At 39.7% G+C, this 21,577-nt stretch overlaps 1 pseudogene; it reads right to left on the reverse strand.

Annotated features, from left to right (window-relative positions):
• Window positions 1–259: 259 nt before the first annotated feature.
• Window positions 260–1,357, reverse strand: LOC101672102 (annotated as a pseudogene).
• Between the last annotated feature and the right edge of the window lie 20,220 nt (window positions 1,358–21,577).

Raw genomic sequence — 21,577 nt, forward strand, 5'->3', positions numbered from 1 at the left:
TAGTTTTCCTCCATGTATTCTTTCATCAAAGCTCTTGTTCCACCTTTAACCCCCTTCCTTGCAGAACACAACTTATGTAAGATACAAGATAGAGAGTGACCCTTTGGAACTGGTTACTTTATCCTCGGAAACTTGTGAATTTTTACATTTCTTTTAAAATTAAAACAGTAAATGCCAGACTGTAGTCAAATTGCAGTTTGTTTTACTGTAATTTAGATTTTTTCCAAAAAGAACAAACTTTTATATATAGCGTAAAAATTCATGCATCAGAAAGACTCAAAAGACTGTTTTTCACTTTGTTCAAGTTTTGTTTCCAGGCATTTAGTGTGTTATGCAGTTGCTGCTACTGCTGTTTTCCAAATGTCCGTTGTGTGCTATGGCCGACAACTATTTTCTTCTGGGTCTGATCAATTTTGCAGGGAACCGTTTTGTTTCTTACATCAATAACAGAGGCTTCGACATTATCAGCTCCAATCTGAAGTTCTTGCTGCATTGTGTCAAAAGAAATTTCTTTATTTTCCACTGCCATTCCCATAAAAGTAAGCAGTCTTACTTTTCCCATATTCTGTTCATTTAATAGACCAAGTGACTCAATGAAGACTTTATTATTCTGGTAAAACTTGACATATGATGCCAATTTAGCACTAACAAAAATGGTGAAAAGATCATGAATAAGCTCACCTTCCAAAATTTTGACTCAAAAATGTGATTTTAAAAAGAAATGCATTTGGATCTTTCAATGCTTGTGCAATACACCTGTGGGCATCAAGTCAAGCCTGGGAAGCGTCATCCTCTGTATAACTTCCTAGCAATTCCACCGTGACTTTTGAAACAGCATGACTTTTCTTACAATCCACAAATGCCTCGTAAAGGAGTTTTTATAAAGGTGAGGTTCCAGTCAGAAATCCATTTTCTAACTCAATCCAGCTCAGTTGGAATATACTGGATGGCTCCACAAGGTGCTGCCACTTTAATGAGGCTGCAGTATACGGTGTATCTAACGGGACTGTTCTTATCCATCCCATGGCAAAAGTTGATTAGCAATTGTGGTCTTAGAGATGGGTGTTCAACTGCCTGAAATGTGACCAGCTTTTCACACAGGCTTTCAGTCAGAGCTCCTTGCTTGTCCGTTTCTGGGATCAGTAGGAGAGACACCATGCTGTTCATTCACACTTTCAACATCTTTATCATCTTCCTTCAGACATACATCACAGGCTTCAATGTTTTGAGCTAAATCGACACGAAGTCCACCTTCTGAGTTCTAATCTGAAATTTCAGGTCCTTTAGATTTCAGATAAGCTTGAAGCTCAGCAGCCTGATCTTCCTCACTGATGTCTATGAAGGCCAGGACGCTCATGTTGAAAGCCCGGGTATGGCGCTCGCACCACTCAACGTTTTGTGCTTTTATTATATTTCCTCCTCTTCTCTTTTTTTCCCTAGACAATTTCTGGCATAATAATATATCTATGCACAGACCTATTAATCTATCCATTAGGTGTTTAAAAATGCTCACGTGCTCCCACTTCATTTCCTGAAATGTTTTTTTTTTTTTTTAAACCAGAATGTATATCAAAGAAGTGCATTGATTTGGATTTTCACCTGTTTTGGTTACTGATGTATCCCACATACTTATGTTGGCCATGCATGAAGAAACACCCATAAATGGTGAAACAACCTTCTGTCCTTTTTGCTTGACCTGAAGGTTTCTATTTGGCCTCCAAAACTTGTGTCAAGACTTCATCCCCAGCAAGACTTTGCTAACTCCACAGTGGGATAGTTGCTCTATGTCGGATTGGCACAGCACTTGGCATTTGCCTTAAAGTTGACTTACTTGAATTTCCTGTTTAGGCCCCTATGCTCAGAGTGTCCTGCTATGTTCTAAGTCTTCTTGTTTACCTCTGTCTCTTCATTTCTTAGCCAGCTCTCAGAACACACTAAGTTAATGAATGTCTGTGAATGGATATTTACCGTGATATCTCCTCTGATCTGACAGGCCAAATGCCCATGTAACTTTGACTTTGGTGTCTCAAAGACACCTCAGTGCATGCTTTTACCCTAGATTTTCACACGGCTCACTCTACTCAACGTCATCTAGCACCCTGTCAAAAAATACACTCTAGGTTTTATTGTGGTTATAGCTACATGAAATTTTATTGAATTCTCAAAATGACCCTGGCATATAATTGACATCAGTAAATGCTTGTGAATCAATGGACACTAAATCACAGTTCCTTAGAGAACTGTTTATGTCTTCCATTGTTCTAATCAGAATGAATGTCACTAACCTCCACCCAGTTACTCAGACCTGAAAGTAAGCAATTGTTCTTTCTTGTGCTTAATTTTTTAAATTTGTTAAAATAAGGTACAACTAACATTTCTGGAACACAAAACCACAATTTGTTCAGTTTGAGGAGTTTTGACAATAGTTTACCAATGTAAGATAAGATAGAGAACATTCCCCATCACACCACAAAATTCTGTCATGTTCTTTTCCAGTTAATCTGCTCCCTAGAATAGGAGTATATACACTATGGAAATTGACAAATGCCATAGCCTAGGGTCCCCCTCATCCCTGCCCACCTTCCTGCAAAGCTGGTTGTTTAGGTGTTTACCTGCACACTTGTTCTTCAGGTACTTTTCAGCTCTACCAAAGTATCCTCCCTGCACAGGAGAGTCTTTGGCTACATAATAGGTTACCAATCAATATTTGTTGAATGAGAGAATAATTCAGTGCCCTGGGCACTCCAACCCCTCAACATGGCTTTTTGCTCTTTATCACCTAACTCTCTTTACTCTTTCACAAGAGAGGCATTGGACGTAGCCTGTTTAGTCTTTTTGAGTGGGCTGTAGAAATTTAAAAAAAAATCATGTTTGTACTCATAATTGTTATTTCTTTTTGGATGGCCTACGGAACCAGGTATGCTCTCATCCCTTACCCCAAAGTTGCTGGTTCTTCTGAGTTCAGATTGCTTCTTGGGGCAGATCAGATGACCCAGCATGAAACAAATGGGACCTGACAGAAGGTAGTGCATATATACCAACAGAAAAAGAACACATAAAAATTTTCATGGGGGTGCACTTATGAATGGAAATTACTTCAAGTTCCATTTCTGCCAAAAAATGGATTCAAGCTCTTTTGAAATTATTTTCTTTATCATGTGGAGAATGTACTGTGGAGAACAGTTCAGTGGTGACCCACTTGTTAATCGCTGCCTGTGTGGAAGCAAGTGTGATGTAGCTCTTGGTTTTTCAAATTTAGACATCTCGTGCTACCATTATAATTTTTGCCATGATATCATGTGGTAATTACATCATTATTTGTAATAGTTACCATTTTTCTTTAAATTGAACAACTTTCAAAAACTCAAATAAATTTATTTAAAAGACATCTTGTATCATTCCTTTAAATACAAAACAGCTTATTACCCCTCAAGTTCACATTAAACCTGAACATAGGAAATGCTCATCTATGTGAATCATCTCATGTGCTGTCAGTGGTATTCCTAGCACACTTTGGGAAAAAAAGTAATAACATAAAAAGAGCTCAGATTTTGGAATGATCTACATTTGATTTGGTATCTTTGATTTCCCAGAAGGGGAGGTTAGAGACTTAGATTCTTTATGTGTAAAATGCATATCCCTGATTTACAGGAGAGACTAATAAGTAAGATGATGGACAGAACCCAATGACCAAAGGGTGGAACTCAGAGGAGATCCTGTGTAGATCCGTTTCTCTTTACATTTATTATTGGCCATTATTACTGGCTCAATCATCTCTTTTGGTTATTACTTAAGACATATTGTTATCAAGGTACAATTTTTATACAGTAAAATGCATAACTTGTATTGATCAGCATTTTTTCATTGTTGGTTCTGGACTTGCTTGCTCTTTGAATTAGATGTCTAAATATCTAAACTGTGCTATCATTTTCTACACGTTTGATTTGAGGAGTATCACAACTTCTGTGTCTCATTATTCATACATACTCAGGACGCTGAGTGTATCTGAGTTAAAAGTACTGTTTACAGTTGTGAAGTACTGCCCAGGCAATCTTGTTAGTGCTGTTTTCCCTAAGACTAGGGTTCTCCCAATCCATGAGCATGAAATGCTCTTCCATCTTTTTGTGCCTTCTTCAATTCCTTTCATGAGTGTTCTGTAGTTCCTCTAGTACAGATCCTTTACCTCTTTGGTTAAGTTTATTCCCAGGTATCTTATGATTCTTGGTACTATAGTAAATAGAATTGATTCTCTAATTTCCCTTTCTATATTTTTTACTGGTAGTGTATAAGAAAGCAACTGATTTCTATCATTGATTTTTATATCCTGCCACATTACTGAATTGCTGTATGAGTTCTAGGAGTTTGGAGGTAGAGTCTTTTGGATTTTCCATATAAAGTATCATGTCGTCTGCAAAGAGAGAGAGTTTGACTTCTTTGCCAATTTGAATACCTTTTATTTTCTTTGTTGTCTGATTGCTGTTGCTAGGACTTCTAGTACTATGTTGAATAACAGTGGCGAGAGTGGATATCCTTGTTGTGTTCCTGATGTCAATGGGAAGGTTTTCAGCTTTTCCCCATTGAGGATGATATTCGCTGTGGGTTTTTCATAGGTAGATTTTATGAAGTTGAGAAATGTTCCCTCTATCCCTATACTTTGAATTGTTTAAATTAGGAATGGATGGTGAATCTTGTCAAATACTTTTTCTGCATCAATTGAGAGGACCATGTGGTTATTCTCTCTTCTCTTATTGATTTATTCTATTGCATTGATTGATTTGTGAATGTTGAACCACCCTTGCATCCCATAGATAAATCCCACCTGGTCATGGTGGATAATCTTTTTAATGCACTGTTGGATCCTATTAGCTAGGATCTTGTTGAGAATATTGGCATCCATATTCATGAGGGATGTTGGTGTCAAATTTTCCTTTTTGGTGGGGTCTTTGCCTAGTTTGGGGATCAGGGTAATGCTGGCTTCATAAAAAGAGTTTGGAAGTTTTCCTTCTGTTTCTATTTTTTGAAATAGCTTCAGGAGAATTGGTATTATTTCTTCTTTGAATGTTTGGTAGAATTCTCCAAGGAATCCATCAGGTCCTGGACTCTATGTTTTTTGGGAGGTTTTTGATCACTGCTTCAATCTTGTCACTAGATATTGGTCTATTCAGGTTGTCAATTTCTTCCTGATTCAGTCTTGGTAGTTTATAGGTTTCCAAGAATGTATCCATTTCGTCTAGGTTGCTTAACTTATTGGCATATAACTGTTGATAGTAATTTCTGATGATTGTTTCTATTTCCTTGGCGTTATGATCTCTCCCTTTTCATTCATAATTTTATTAATTAGGGTCCTCTCTCTTTTCTTTTTGGATTAGTTTGGCCAATGGTTTATTGGTCTTATTGATTCTTTCAAAAACCAGCTGTTAGTTTTGTTGATGTGTTCTACTGTATCTCTAGTTTCTATCTCACTGATCTCTGATCTAATCTTGATTATTTCCCTTCTTGTGTGTGGGGTTGGCTTAATTTGCTGTTAATTTTCCAGTTCCTTAAGATGTAAAGAGAGCTTGTGTATTCTGATCTTTCAGTTTTTTTGAGGGAGGCTTGGATGGCTATGTACCCCAATGTTCATAGCAGCAATGGCCAGAGTCGCCAAACTGTGGAAAGAAAGAAGATGTCCTTCAACGGATGAATGGATAAAGAAGGTATGGTCCATATATGCAATGGAGTATTATGCCTCCATCAGAAAGGATGAATACCCAACTTTTGTATCAACATGGACGGGACTAGAAGAGATTATGCTGAGTGAAATAAATCAAGCAGACAGAGTCAATTATCATATGGTTTCACTTACTTGTGGAGTGTAAAGAATAACATGGAAGACAATGGAAGATGGAGAGGAGAAGTGAATTGGGGGAAATCAGAGGGAGAGACAAATCATGAGAGACTGTGGACTCTGAGAAAGAAACTGAGAGTTTTGGAGGGGAGGTGGGTGGAGGGTTGGGTGAGCCAGGTGGTGGGCATTAGGGAGGGCACGTATTGCATGGAGCTCTGGGTGTGGTGCATAAACAATGTATTTTGGAACACTGGAAAAAAAAAAAGACTGAGGTTCTCTGACTTGGACAGATCTGTAATTTGTTATCCACACCTTACTCAGGACTGCAGCACAGCTTTGGTCCACAGGAACCACTTAGCAATCATCGACCTGCAATTCAAAATCAGCAGCGCGCTGCAGGCAGGCTCAGAAGTGTAAAACCATCACCTGAGGCTTGCTGATTTGTGCTTCTGCCTCAAATTGCAAAAAATTAGCAATTAGCCAACTTTGGGGAATTTATACAGCTGGGGTTTAAGTCATGATCAATAAAAAGTAGAAATCAGGAATTATGATCAAAGGAACCATGCTTAGATACCAGGCTGCCTACTACTAGCCTAAGCCATCCATCAACAAATTCATCGTTTATTTACCATGTCCTTGGCCATTCTGGTGCCAGCCTGACAAAACCCTCCCTGGCCATACCAGGGCTCAACTGCCTGTCTTCTCTGAGGTTTGCATTTGTGGGCTCTCTGTGCTGTTCTTCCCATCACCATCACTCCTCTTTGGTGACTCACGTCCTTCACGTTGGCAGTGGGCAACCCTGGGAAGGAAGGAGTCTTCCCTTCTTTCTTCCTTCCTTCTACTCTTTTGTTGGGAGTATGCTTTGTTTCTGTAAGTTTGCTTTGTTACCTCTAAAGGGCCACATACAACAATGGTCAAGTCAGTGGAATCCTGAGGAAGACAACATTCCCACTTAACGTGAGAAAGAACTTTCTTGAAGTCAGAAATGTCTAACAACAAGTTGGCTGCCCCAAGAAAATGAAGATGCTCCAAATAAGTATAGTCAAGCAAAAGATACACAATCATCTGACAGTGATGTGACATGTAAATAGAGATTGAAAAGTTCAGAAGGGCAGTTAGACTAGTTGAGCTCCAAGTATCATTATAAATAGATTCTATGATTCTATGCATAGCAAAGAAGTACCCCAAACAGTTACCAGCACAAAGGATAAATAGAGTTGGAGAAATGAGATCTACAAGCCTAAATAGTGAATAGGCTCTTGGTGAAAACAAGTGTTGTCCAGTGGCATACTAACAGAGCACAGAGTTGACCTGGGTTGTGTTAGTTATTTACTTAAAACTCCGTCAGTATGGAGAGTGGGCCATTATGCTGCCATTACTGCTCAGGTTAAGCTACAACTCAAGTAGTCACTGGCTTAGCTGGTCTTCCAATCATGAAACCTGTATTTCAGGGTTAGCTTTTATAAATGCTTCTGTTATTCAAAGCAACAGAGGACTTGTGAAGACCACAAATCTTGATATCAGACTTACTCAGTTTGAATCCTGGCTCTGCTATTTACTAGTTGTAAGATCCCAGGAATTTAACTTTTATGCACTTCAGTGGAAGAGTCTGTAGAATGGGGATTTAAAAAGGGAAAGGGGGTTATTAGTGACCACTTTAAAGGCTGATAAGAGGATTAGTGAGTTGGTAAGTTTATAGTGTCTAGACCAGTATCTGCTGCAGAGAAGAGCTATATGAATGTTAAATTAAAAATTTATGAGCATTCTGGGTGCCTGGGTGGCTCGGTCATTGGGCATCTGCTTTCGACTCAGTTCATGATCCCAGGGTCCTGGGACTGAGCGTGCATTGGGCTCCCTGCTTGGTGGGAAGCCTACTTCGCCCTCTTCCATTCCTCCTATTTGTGTTGCCTCTCTTGCTGTGTCTCTCTCTGTCAAATAAATAAATAAAATCTTTAAAAAAATTTATGAGTGCTCAATAACTCACTAAATGTCAGAAATGGGTTCTTAATGGTAAAATTAAATGTATCCTAACTGTATGGATTGATTAACATAACTTAGGGACACTCTACTCTTCTGCCTGTGCAAACACAGGATGCAAGTCCTAGCAAGGTGAGTAGGAATGACTCCAAGATCTAATCCTCAATTATCTTGCATCCATTAATTGAGTCCGAGGATTGTGATTTTCTGAAAGTAACTGTAAGGGACACAGAATCCTTCCTCTGAAATAGTATCGTTTTCTCTTGGTTAAACATTGAATGTACAGTGGTAATTAGAACACAGAAAGCATAAAGAACTGGAATTCATGAAACTTGCAAACAGAAGGCATAAACAGGTGTCTGCCTGCTTGCTAGTGAATATTTGTTTAATAAATGTATTTAGGTGACAGAATTTGGTCCGAGACTCACTTTCATTGTAACCCAGTACAGAGGTCATGGGGGAGAAGCTGGCTCTCCCCCATATCACATTTTAGACTAGGATTACATACAACAGTCATCTGTCCTCAGAATTGTGCCTGGCCAAATGGAATGGGTTCCGTTCACCACCAAAGGACAGCAGACAAGAGTACATCAAGGAACAATGGTTCGGTCTGATCCTCTGACTCCAGTAATTCAAAAGGATCTAGGGAGACAATAGCAGAGGGTGAAAGGTGACCCTCTGGGAATGAATGGAACCCAGGAGCCGCAGTGTTTCAGATAGGAAGGAAAGCAGGAGAGGCTTAGGAATTAGTGTATGAGGCTTAGGAACAAGAAGGGTGGATAGAAGGGGTGATGTCAGAGTAGGGAGAGGTTAGAAGTGAAGGGAACTTTTTGGGCTAGCTGGACATACTTTTCTCCCTGGTATGGCTCCTTCAACACTTCACATAGATGTTCTTTGCACATCACCAGGGACCTCCTAGATCCCAGAGCTGGCAACCTTTATTTCAGTTGTTCCCTTTGTCTTCGTCTTCCTTTCTGAACATTTGACCTGTGCGTTACCTTTTTTTTTTTTTTTTTTTTTTTTTTTTTTTTTGTAAGATGCCTTGCACAAAGGCAGAGATGCCAGCCTTGGGAGGGTTGGGGCTGGAGATCCAGATTTGGAAAAGGACTGTTGATGGCAAGGGCTTAGATCCCTGGGAAGATGCTGGAATGCAGATGTAGAGAACCATGATGGAACCTTGGAGAATGGTGCATTTAGGGGGCTGGAGGAGAAATGGACAGGGGCAGTGATCAGTAGACAGGAATGGAATCAGGTCACTCAGCGAGAGAAGACGATGGGCATTCTGGGTGCTCTGTTTGCAGGTCGCCCTGGGAGTTGCCAGAGCTGAGAGGTGTGTCTCGGTGTGCTTGCAGAGAGAAGGGGGAGGACAGTGACTAAAACTGTGGGAAGCTGTGGGAGTACAGGAAACACATCAACTGCCTACCAATTTATTACTTCCATGGATGGATCCACCTAGAAAATATCGATGATTCACTGCAATAATGATTTTCCTTGTCTTCCTCTGTTTTCTTTTTTATCTTTTCCTGTAGTTCCTCTAGTCCCTGCTTCATAGATAAATTGAATCACAAAACGATGGAAACTGAGTATCTCTTCTTGACAAAGCAGAAGTCCTGTTGCCATGGGACTTCTTGCAGTTTTCTATTATGAGAATTATTATAAAGATATGTGTGCAAGAAGAACAGATAAAAAGTCTCAATCAAAATGAATATGTAATCACATTTTTTTTAAACACTATCTTCTAATGAGTGGGAAATGTTTGCATTTTAAGCATCTGGAATTAAAACTGCTTGGCTTAACCTATGCTGTGTTTCTTTTTGCAGACTCTGGACACTCCACATTGGTAACCTTCCTTCCATCTCTGAATCGAACATAAAGGACAATACTCTGGTGAATGGAGTCATTTGTCCATCCAGCAGGTGTTTTTACCAGAAGCCTCTCACCTGCTGCTGAGTGTTTTAGACACTAGAGATACCAGTGGTAAAAGGAACAAAAAATGCCCCTCCCTTCATGGAACTTAAATTCTGGCTCTTTGGCCAAGATCACATAGACAACAAGTTTTAATTTATCAGCTCTTTTCACTTTGGTAAAATTTTTATTTTTAAATCTATCGGCCTCAGTTTTGTCAACTAAACTAGGAAGATTATATACTTTGAACACAAATAAAACTCAACGAATGCGTTTAAGTCCGGGGACGATGTATGCAAAAATGCTTTGAAAACTAGAAAGCAACATAAATCATTTAAGTCATACATTATTAGGGGGTGGACCACTTTGGAAGACCCTTGGCCTGTGACTTTTATGCTGTTCACCTTTGGAGGAGGGACAGTGTTATCTGACTGATAAACTCTTCTCTGTTTCTAGTGACCACTGGGGATTCACTGGCATTGCCCACTGGGAAACCCAGTTCCAGAAGCTTCACCCCTTGAAAACTTATTTGGTTTACTTGGTTTATACCAGTATAGAGAGTCTTGAGTAAACTTTTAAACTCCTGAGTCTGCCCTTTAGGATATTTATAAAAAACTAAAATTCCTTTTTAACATAAATCTTGTTTTTTTAAATAGTTAACATTTTTTAAAGGATTTTATTTATTTATTTGAGAGACAGAGTGAGCAAGAGAGAAAGAGCACAGGAGTTTGGCATAGGCAGAGGGAGAAGCAGGCTCCCTGTTGAGCACAGAGTCCAATGTGGAACTTGATCTTAGGACCCTGGGATCATGACCAGAGCTGAAGGCAGAGACTTAACTGACTGAGCCACCTAGGCGCCCCTACATTTATTTATTTATTAAAAACTTTCTGTCATCATCATGTTTAACCCTTTTCATTACAGCAAAATGATGGGAACTTTTCCACTATGCTGCTCTGCAAAGCTAATCAGATCCTGGTTGTTTTATTGGAATGTGTGTGCTTAGCTGAGGTCCTCAAGATCTATAGAGCAATAAAAAGGAGATCATCATTTCATTGTCCTCTTATGTGCTGGGTGGATATTGGACCTGTTTCAGGCAGAATGATCACTTTGGGGCTGTAAGTTCTGGGAAAACAATTACATAATGCCTTCTAGTGTTTGTAAATAATATCCATGTAAAATCTAAGGAATATTTTGGTTTCCATAGTGAAATTAAATCCAAAAAAAGGATAAGGTGAAGCCTGAGTAGTGTGTAGAAGGTACTGTAATGTTGTAGTCACAGGTCCAATTGTAAAACCAGCAACAACATTAGTATCATCAACCCACATCTTCTTGAGGGAAGGAAATGATGGAAAACACTCCAATGTTCAAGACTTTTAAAAGTGATTTTAGTATGAGGTGCCTGTGGCCTGATGACTTACTGTAATTTTTTAAAATTTTATAACATTAAAATTTTAAAAAATTATAAAGTATTTTAAAATATAAAATATATTTATTTTAAAATAAATATAAAGTATTTTAAAATTTTATAACATTAAAATTTTAAAAAATTATAAAGTTAAAAAAAATTCAAGTAGAAAGTAGAAAAGGAAAGCCATTTAAAGTTCCCCTACCTTGAGATAACTACAATAACATTTCATACCTTAAATTTTACTTAAATATATGACACATGCTGGGTTTTTTGGACATGACATCTTAAACCGTTTTTTATGTCCTCTCCCCCCCTTGTCATTTTTAACTGCCATGTGGCATCTCTCCATATCTTCCTCAGTGCCTATCATCATATAGAAACCCACATTACGGGGCACTTTTAAAAGTTATTGTTTTATGAAATCAGAATTCATTATATATGCATCTCTCCATATTGCTTCTGTAAGCCAATAATAAGTTGTGGAAATTCCCTCAAGTTATGTGGTATAGATAGAGCTCACTCTTTTAAAAGGCTACCTACTATTTCATAAACCACAATCCCTTCATTCATTTTCCCACTGATGATTCGCCCTTTTGTTTTTGGGTTTCACCCCTATCAAGAGGGCTGCCATCCATTTTCTTTTTTCCTTTTACATATGTCTTTATTTGATGCTTTTCTGTCTGCAGTCAGATTCCAAGAGGTGAGATGGATTGTACCATGAAGACTTGGGAATGGAGAGGTAATTCAGCAAAATGCAATGTGCTTTCTGGAAGGGGTATGAGTGATACAACAAATGACAAAAATGGTCAGGCAGACTTTAGAAGGTATCTTTCATGCTGTGAACATTGCATGTGCTCTAAAAATGCATATTGATAAATGGAATGAATGCGTGAAGTGGCAATTGCACAACCCTTTCTTTTCTTTATGGTTTTAAGTCCATTTCAGTGAAGCGATAAAAACAGACTGTGCTGGTTCTTCTGTGGTATAAACCTTGCTCCAGTTACCCATCGAGTTTAGTGATCTGGAGGTGACTGGCCCATTAATTTGTTGCCATTTCTGGTTGCATTTTATATACTTTAATACTAATTTTTCTTGCTGATAACCTGTCTTGGATGTCCAAGTCCTCCCAGACATTGAATCTTCAGCCATTTGTATTCTCTCTCTGATTTCTAGCACACAATTTTAGTGCTGCCATGAGAAATGTATTTTCCCAAAGGTGCCTTTCCTTTTACTTCTGTTCCATTTTGTTCCAGTTCTGACTGTAAATTCTCCAGACAGCTGCCAGAAATCTGCAGGGCAGAAGCCTTTAGTTGTGTGATGGCCACCGTCCATATTTTTCCTTCAAATATTTGCATTTTTATATCAATATGTAAATCTGCCTTCCTGGGGGCAGTTCATACACCCAATCCAGATTTGGATTAATGACTAGGGATGTATTGTGCATAAAATGAAAAACATTGTAGTTTGATGGGATGAAACAGTTGGAATGGAGTGGAATGAAACATGTAGATTCTTACAATTGAGAAAGTCAAGGCTCATTATTTTACTTACTTGCTAATTTCTAATGGCCCCTGAGTGTGCTAACTGGAAAACTTGAACAAGATAATCATCCATGGATTATTGGACACAAAGAGCAGCAGAATTTTATTTTGAAAAATGCACCAGTATTTGTCCATATGTCTATAATGTTTTAAAGCTTTCACGAATGACATATTTTTGGCCTGCAATCAAATTTGGTAAATTTGTCAGTGCACTCTGCATTTGGAACAGCAGTCTACAAATGTTGCAGTGTAACAATTTTTATACTTTTCCTGAGGTGTTTTTAGTTTTTTATTTCTTATTTTATTCAATTTCTTTCGTGGTTTGGGAAAAGATGAGACCATTCCCTTCATAAAACTTAAGAGGAAGAAGCTCTTCCCATGCTCTGTCTTCAGTGAACCCTCAAGCGCCCCTCAGAGAGTCCCTAAGTCATGGATCTTAATGAAAGCTGGGATTGGGACTTCTTGGGGACATGAAAGAAATAGGTCTAAATGGGAAAATTGGTGAGACTTCCTTTATTTTTTTAAATTAACATATAATGTATTATGTGTTTCAAGATTGCTCCTTTTAAATGCTAGAGAGACATAAGGAGATGAAAAAGAAAACAATTAAGGAGAAGAGAACACTACAATAAAGAGGACTACTACCTACTGGGTGCTTAATACTTGACTGCAGTTTGTATGCCTATTTTATTTATTTGTATAATACCTTTGCAGAGTTGCTACAGTATTACCATTTCCATGAAGAAATGATGGTTTTGACCCATACAGTAAATCTCCCAGATTACTCCATTGGCAAGCGACCATGGTGGACAGGAACCCAGATCTCTCTGACCTGAAAGCCCATTATATTGCCATCAACCTCTGTGGAGAAGACCTCCTCAGGGCCTCTCTCAGGTTGTTTTCTACCTGATGATGTTGAGGAGACTATTGCAGCAGAGAGAAGCCCTCTGCTTCTGTGGCCCCTCATCTGCCCTGACCTTCTGACCTTCTCATTTCAAGTTTCCAGATACCTGACAGGACTATCTGCCCAGTGGGGACTCATTGGGCTCTGGCTGCTGCTTATGCTGCTTCCTATCTTTGCCAAGCCCTTGCTGGCCTCAACTTTGCTCCAGTCTCCCCCAGACTTTGTTCAAGTGTCATGTCCCATGCAAAATCTTCATCTCAAAGACTCACTTGAAGATGGGGTTCCCTAAAACTTGTGCTGGCCTACTTGTGAGGAGAGAAAGCCGCCAGGGAGAGGCTAATGTAGGAGACCCCATTCTAGCGGTAGCTGGTACCCATGTCTCAGAATCCCTAGCAGTCTTGCTTCATGTACACCGAGGAGGACTTATCATCCTCTGGGCATGTGTTAAGAACACAGGCATTGTCTCCAGTTTCAGAACTGAATATTGATCTTCTTGATAGAAGAGAGATCTAATCTAATTTAGATATGGAAGATAAATATACAACTTAATGATTCCTGACACTTACATTGTCAGTAATTTATTTGAAAGTACTTTACCATAAATAGTGTGACGTGCATGTGGGTGCACATTTATTCTACATTTATTCTACATGCGGGTGAAGCGTTAACATTAGGAATACCCTCATTAGGCCTCCAGTGGACTAGGAGTTTTTAGTTAGCATTTAAAGACCCAAGTTAAGAATCCACATTCCAGAAATGGCTACAGCGGGTGCTTCAAATATTGTTAGTGGATCTCTACTAAAGTGTTCCTTAAATAGTGCAAGGATTGGGAAGAGTACCTTTTCACTGGAGAAACAGAAAATGTGCGATTGGGTCAAAAGACCATACAGACACTTTTGGCCTTGCATGATCAAAGTACAAAATACAGCAAGTTCTATAGCCCACTACTCATAGAAGTGTTCTCCAGGTTCAGAGTTCCCCTACTTAACTGAGGACTTTGACACTTAATCCTGCTAAAGCCTTACATGAGCCCATCATCAAAACAGCCTTGTATCAATCATGAGAACACTCTTGCATGTAACTCATGGGATCAATTCCGGATAGAGAGCAGTGACTTCCCTGAGCTTATAGTGAAAGTTGTATGTTTGCTTTTGTGACTGGGAGTTATTGAATGCTTGTGCCACTCATTAGCAGCGTGACTTTGAGCAAATTACCCAAACTTCCTGAATCTATTACTTCACCTAAAGAAAGCTTTATAGTTTCCATCTCAAGGTTTTTGATGAAGACTGAATAAGATGATGTATGAAAGATTTTGAGTTTGAGTAGATGCTCAATAAAGGTCCTGTCCTTTTCTCTGTAAGAGTTTTGTGCAGAAATTCTGATGAAACCCCAATACTAGGATGGACTTTTATCAGTTCTTTCAGATACCAGTGCTATTTGGCTTTCTTCTCATGCATCCTGATCATGTCATGGCATTAAGGAACAGTGAAATTCCATCTCATATGACAATTATATTCTAATATTAAAACATAAAGGAAAAATATCATATGGTCAAAATAATCTTAAAAACCTATTCACTCACACATAAAGGACAACAATATGCTTCATGCTTTTGTGAATAAAGCTGTACCATGAAATATATCTAGAAATATAAAAAGCATAATGTGATATATACCACACATTTCCATAAAATTCCAAATCCATGCGTATGATATATGGAATACAATTCCATCAAAGTTTCTAAGTGTGATGGAATCTGAGTATGACTTTATGATTCAGAAATTAAATCAGTCAAGAGTTTTACTTAATATGTCTTCTAACTTGTTTCTCTTCATTGCATATGATTGTATTAGTTCCCATAGTTTTGTATTAATTCCTCTGTCCCTTCCTTGAATGAAATCATACCCACTTACTCACCTGAAGCTTGAATGAGGTCCCCCACTTCTTTGTCAGTGGTCAGAAAACTCCTAAAGTCATTAATACATTCTTGCCACCATTTTCTGGAAACGTAGTTTTTGTTTCAGGCTCAATGGCATCATATACTCATAGAAACTTGAAGTGTTCTCTCTAATTTCTTCTGCTCCATGTGCATAATTGAATTTGCTTAGATTAAAAGTACAGCATCTCCATTGCTTACAAAAGTTATGTTGAAAGTTACCATGTCCTGTATACAGGTGAGCACTGTTATTACTGATGATATTATTAAAAGTTTTACTCTGGAAAAAGAAATGGAGTGTAAAGCTTCCAAAGAGGCATCTTGGTGTCCAGACTTCTAGGATGAGAAAATGCTCCTAGTTGATGGTAGCAGAAGAGTATACAGAAAATACTTCAGTGAGGTTGCTACTCCCCATCCTGGACAGGTAAGCAGGAGCCTCTGCCTAGAAAGGGGCAGTCACTAGGGCCACCAGCTAGAGGAGACAAATGACAAGTAGGTGGGTATGTAGGTGGGTGTCTGGAAAGAAGGTATTGAGATGCAGCCAGCCAAAGCCAAATGATGACCAAGAAGGTATCACCAGTAGCTAAGCATTTTGTGGGAGTGGTGGGCATGGCTTCTGCTCAGCACAAGTCTCTTCTAATGAACAGTTTTTGATCTGTGATTCCCTGATGAATTACCTGGACTTCCTCACATCTGCACTGTGGTCTGATGCTCTCCAGCTGGGAGTGTATCCAGCAGGTAATGCAGCAAGGAGGTTGTTGGATGACTGCACTCTGCACTTCCGCAGGGAGCAGGAAGGTGAGACCAGATTCCAGTTATTTCTCCAGCATTGTATGTTCCTCCAAGACATGCCATGAGCCTCGTTTAGGAGGTACCCAACTGAAGAACAAATACACGTTACCTGTTTTGGAAGAAGATGATCTCGAGCACCTAGTCCCTTTAAAATTAGTTTTCCAGTTAAGTCTCATTCACTGAGTGACTTTCCTCTTACTGCCCCTGACGGTGTCCTTGAGCATCTACCCCTTGTTCCTGTGGCTCCCACTGTGGTAAACACACAGGAAGGTGCTTCAAGGACTTGTGATAGCAGATTTAAAATATTATATCTTAGGTTGAATTTTGAAATGGTGGGAAAAAATATCATGAGATAAATTTATTTTTAGAGTTGAAAAACACACAGGAAAATTTTAAAACCTTTATTCCAGTATCTACTACTTGATAAATATTATTTGAAAGAGGTTTGTCTAAAAAGAGGAAAATTCACCCACTATAATTTTTAAATTATAACTAATCTTAAAAGCCAATGGCTTTTCAACATCCACTTCCTCTTATTTTTCAATATTCTTTAAAAAGAAGTCCCCATTAGCCCTGTGGCCACACTGTCAGCGAACATAGTTCTTAATGGCATGGGAACAAAACACTTCACCATAAAGGAACAAAGGATGTAAACCCGAGTTGTTTCAAAAACCTCTTCAGTGTTCCAGTTTTGCTCCAAACTCAGGAGCAAACTCACAGACATCATGGTTTGTGAACCCAGGTTGGTGGACAACACATTCTTCCCACAGACCAAATGTTCGATTTCTTGCTTAAGAAAGGTAACAGACACACAAGGAAAGATGGAGAGTTTTGTTGTAAAATGGCTTACATTTTCTTTCCTTTAGATAATTCCTCTTTGTTTCTTCTTAGTAAGTGGCTTTCAGAGTTCGTTGTTTTAGAAAATTATACAAACAATGTGTTTTCTCTGTTCCTGTTTTTATTTTTACTGAATTTCAAATATCTTCCTTTTTGTCAGTTATTAGGTTGTCACATTTCTACCAATTCTCATAGATCCATTTTTTAAAAAATCATCTAGAGAGTGTAGGGGGCAGTGTTCAGGTCCCCTTTCCAGGAAAGTGGGTACCCTAAGTGAGGGCCAGGTGGTTCATTCTGGCTGGCTGGCCTTCTGTCTGGGGCTTGTCTGATGGCTTGCTTCTGGTTATTTAATATTTGTAATATTTTCCCTTCCCTAAATCAGCCTTCAAGTGTCTCATTCCTGAGACAGATTGATCCTTGTTGTGGAGATGATGCATCAATTTCTCACAGACAGATGTACTTAAACAGTTATTAACAATATACTTTCCCTTCCCAAGTCTATTACCTTCCTTCGCTTGGTTCTGACAAGTAAGCCTGCATTTCTCTCCGGAGGGTTGTCAGAGTTGACAATGAGAAACAACGATATCATGTTCTTAGCTTAGGTGTTAAAAGTTGAAGCCTAGGTAGAGGACAAATAAAATTGGGAAAAATATTTACTCACTGAGCATGATCCTCCCTCCAGTCAAGACTAAAAGAACCCAAGACTTTTCTCTAGTGTGGAAGGGAGAATTAAAGGAACATGAATCAGAGGTAGTAACTCTTTAGGTTATTTCTAGGAAATCCAGGAGTAAAATATTTTGAGCTTCTGCTTTCTACCTGGAGATCTGAGAAAGGATCAGCTCCACCCAGAGCTCCCGTGCTACCAGAAGTCTGGAAAGCCTGTAGATGTGGCCATATGAAAAGCCTAGAGTAAAGGCATGGGCTGCGATGTCACCAGAGAGAAGCCCAACAACACAAGTGCCTTCCTCCATGACTGGGCAGGGTCCACAGACCTGCAAGGGTAAAGGAAAAGTGTGGGTCTCTGACAGAGACACACAGGTATAAGAGGGGTCTTACTGTGAGGGAGGGAGAGTTGGATTCTCTGTGATTTCCATAAGACATAAGGGATCTGTGTCAGAAACCCATGGAGACATCAGCAGCCCACAACATGTGAAGGAAGAGAGATGACACTCACACAGAGGCCAAATGAGGCCATGTCTCTCAGCGATGTCAGATACTATGCATTTGCCCAGGGGCTTGAGTCACCCTGTGTAAGGGAGGACAAAGAAAAAGATGCTGAATTTCCTAAGAGCAACTTGGTTATTTTAGGACTCCATGCTGGGAGAAATGGAGTACCAAACAGAAGTACATTGAGTGATAGGAAAGTAGAGTTATGTTTTACACACCATGTTTGTGACGTGAACAAACTGTCCCTCTATTAGCCATTGGATTATAATTTGATTTCTGGTGCTATTTCCCTAAATGTGCTCTTCTGGGCAGTCAGATTGCTTAGCCTGGCTGAATCTATGGCTATTTTAGCTTATCTGTTGGAGCTTTAATGAGCTTGATTTATGAAAGTGCAAGCTGGAGAGATGGCTCTGTTACTAACAACATGAGGGGTGGTAGAGAGCTGGGGACAGAACGTGGTCTCGGGGACATCACTCCAAGCAGTGCAGCTGATGAGGCCCTCCTGGGCTCATGTTAGGATGAGTCCTCCTATGGATTCTCCATGAAACTGAGAGCTCCTTGAAGGCAGGCACTAAACCTTCCCTATTTTTCATCCCATGTCCAGACTAGTTCATGCCAGATGTGAGCTTTCAATAGATATTGAAAATATTAGCCAAACTAAATACACATTTTCCTCATTTTGATTTCTAGAGTCTTTCCTAGCCTTGCTTACTTAACTCTTTCCTCTTAGATAGCACTTTTCTTTCTGGAGAGGATGGTGCACCACAGGAGCCCCATTTCTATGCAGGACATTTTTGAGAACTGCAGGACATGGCATTCTGGTTCTTACATCCACTCCTGCTAAGAAGGAGCCCTGAAGACAACGAGAGGAGGGGGAGATGACATGGGAGCCAATTGCCAAACTGTGGGACAAATAATTAGGGAAGGGCTTTTTAAATTTTATTTTACTTTAGTTTTTAAAAAGATTTATTTATCTATTTGACAGAGAGAGAGAGAGATCACAGGTAGACAGAGAGGCAGGTGGTGGGGGTGGGGGGGGAGAAGGCTCCCCGCTGAGCAGAGAGCCTGACATGGGGCTCAATCCCAGGACCCTGAGATCATGACCTGGGCTGAAGGCAGACGTTAAACCCACTGAGCCACCCAGGTGCCCTTGGAAAGGGCTTATTTTAAATCTCATGCCTCAGTGACTCTATGGAAGGAACAAATTCACCCATCTTGAGCATAGTTCTCCAGAAAGAGGAGTCGGGGTTTTGGTTGTGGAGGAGAAAAGGATGTTCAAAATAGATAATCTCAAACCCATCTATGGGACCTAAAGCACGATAGGCTACCTCAGCAGTTCTTAACCATGTGCAACTTTGCCCCTAGAGACATTTGGTAATGTCTGGAAGTTATTTTGGTTGTCACAACTGTGAGGGAAAGTGCTACTGACATCTCATGGGTAAAGGCCAAAGCTTCTGCTCAATATCCTACAATGTACAGGAGAGTCCCTGGCAACAAGGAAGTATTGGCTCAAACTGTCAACAGCCCTGCCGTTAAGAAACCCTGGGTTAATAGTTTAAACTGTTTTAAAAAGACAAATATTCTAAAAATAATTTAGTAGTATCTATGAATTATGTCTTAGGTACAACAACTATAGCAAGGTTACCACACGGAATGGATAGTATTTCTCACATCACTTGGATAAACAGTTAAAACAAAAAACAAAAAACAACAAACACAATGCTTGCATTTGTCAGAAGTTCCAAGAAAGTGGCAAAAGAGAGGAAAGGCAATAATCTTGGCACTCACCAAGTGTAAACACCCCACGTCTCACAGCTGGCTATTGTGTGGGGAGCCACGGAGGTGACACAGGCAAATTCTGTTGCACCACAGTGGACCGCTGTGGTGGGTGGCCCACATCTCCCACCTTGGGGACCAGCATATGCAGAGAGGCTGCTGGCTGGATGCCTCAACGGAGCCCCTCTCCAAAAATTCCCCTCCGATGAGAACAGCCCAGTCCAAAGTCACCACCCCGCTCAGGCACTTCCCCAGTAAACCTGAGTCTGATGACCTGTCCGAGGGGAAAATATAAAGATTTGACTCCTCACCTCATTTTGAGGCTACCCTGAAGAGCCACCGCAATCTCAGAGTTCCCAGTGGGATCATCTGAGAACTTTGTCAGAATTCATGGCAGTCGATTACTCCTGCCTGTTCTGATTCCTTCACCTTCCATGGTGGTTGATCACAAGGGCCCTTCCTGATAAACTTGATCAGAGGTGCTTCCTGGGGAAGCCACACACAATATGCACACAGTAGGATAATTTGGAGCAAATGTAACAGGGCCTTGTAAAGATCTTTGTTTTAGAACTGCATGGAACAAATTAATTGATAATTCATAGAAGAACATTTTGTGTCCTTATATCACAAGAAGGTTGGAGGGAAAGCGAAGGAAATACGGGTGGATAAAAAGCTTTTTGTTGAAATGATGCCCAGGGATCTACTGGAAGTAGAATCTGAGTAAGCTGTGTGATCTGATTGCACCAGGGCCTTTTACATTGGAAAGTCTCTATTTCTGTATTTTTTTCTACACATATCCACCTGCCGCTTACTGGAACTGACAGGCGGACCATGCCATGGGAAGGACTCTATATTAGAGACTGGCCACTCACCTTTTAAATTCTGTGCTCTGACGAGCCCATTGCGTCCCCTTCCAACAAGAAGGAAAACATTTGATGTATCAAATTTAGTATCAACATGCACTTAAATCTTGCAGAAAGAGGGAAAAAAAAAGAACCTTTTTTCTATTTCAATTTATATTTCTAATGGGGGGGAAAGCAATTGAGCAAAGGCCTTTCAGCTCTTTCCAGAAAAGCAGGTTTCCATTTTATGTAAATCACATGTATATACTGAGATTTGTTCTCCAAATTCTTGCAAGGGCTGCACTTTGATTTGTCTTATTTTCGAACAGCACAGAAAATAGAAGGAAAGTACCACTGAAAGCAAGTTAAAGGCACTGCTTTCCTTTTTTTTTCCCCCCCTCTGTTACTGGTTGTAAAAATAATATCGATGCATATCAATACCACAAACAGAGCAGACAGTAAGTATGTGGTTTAGTGGAGAAATGGAAGTAAATGTGGGCCTTGAATTATAGCCTAGTTAAAGCTGCTTATCTTTGTGGTGTTTATCCTTTAAACATTTTAAGCCACTAGGGATGTACTCCCTGTGGACATTCAGTTAAGAAGCATTGCATTGCACTCCTGTCTGTTTAAGTCTTGTTGATGATTCTATCATTCCTGAACACTGC

This window comes from Mustela putorius, unplaced genomic scaffold (assembly GCF_011764305.1).
Source record: "Mustela putorius furo isolate JIRA1106 unplaced genomic scaffold, ASM1176430v1.1 tig00000056_pilon_pilon_pilon, whole genome shotgun sequence".
Classification (NCBI taxonomy): domain Eukaryota; kingdom Metazoa; phylum Chordata; class Mammalia; order Carnivora; family Mustelidae; genus Mustela; species Mustela putorius.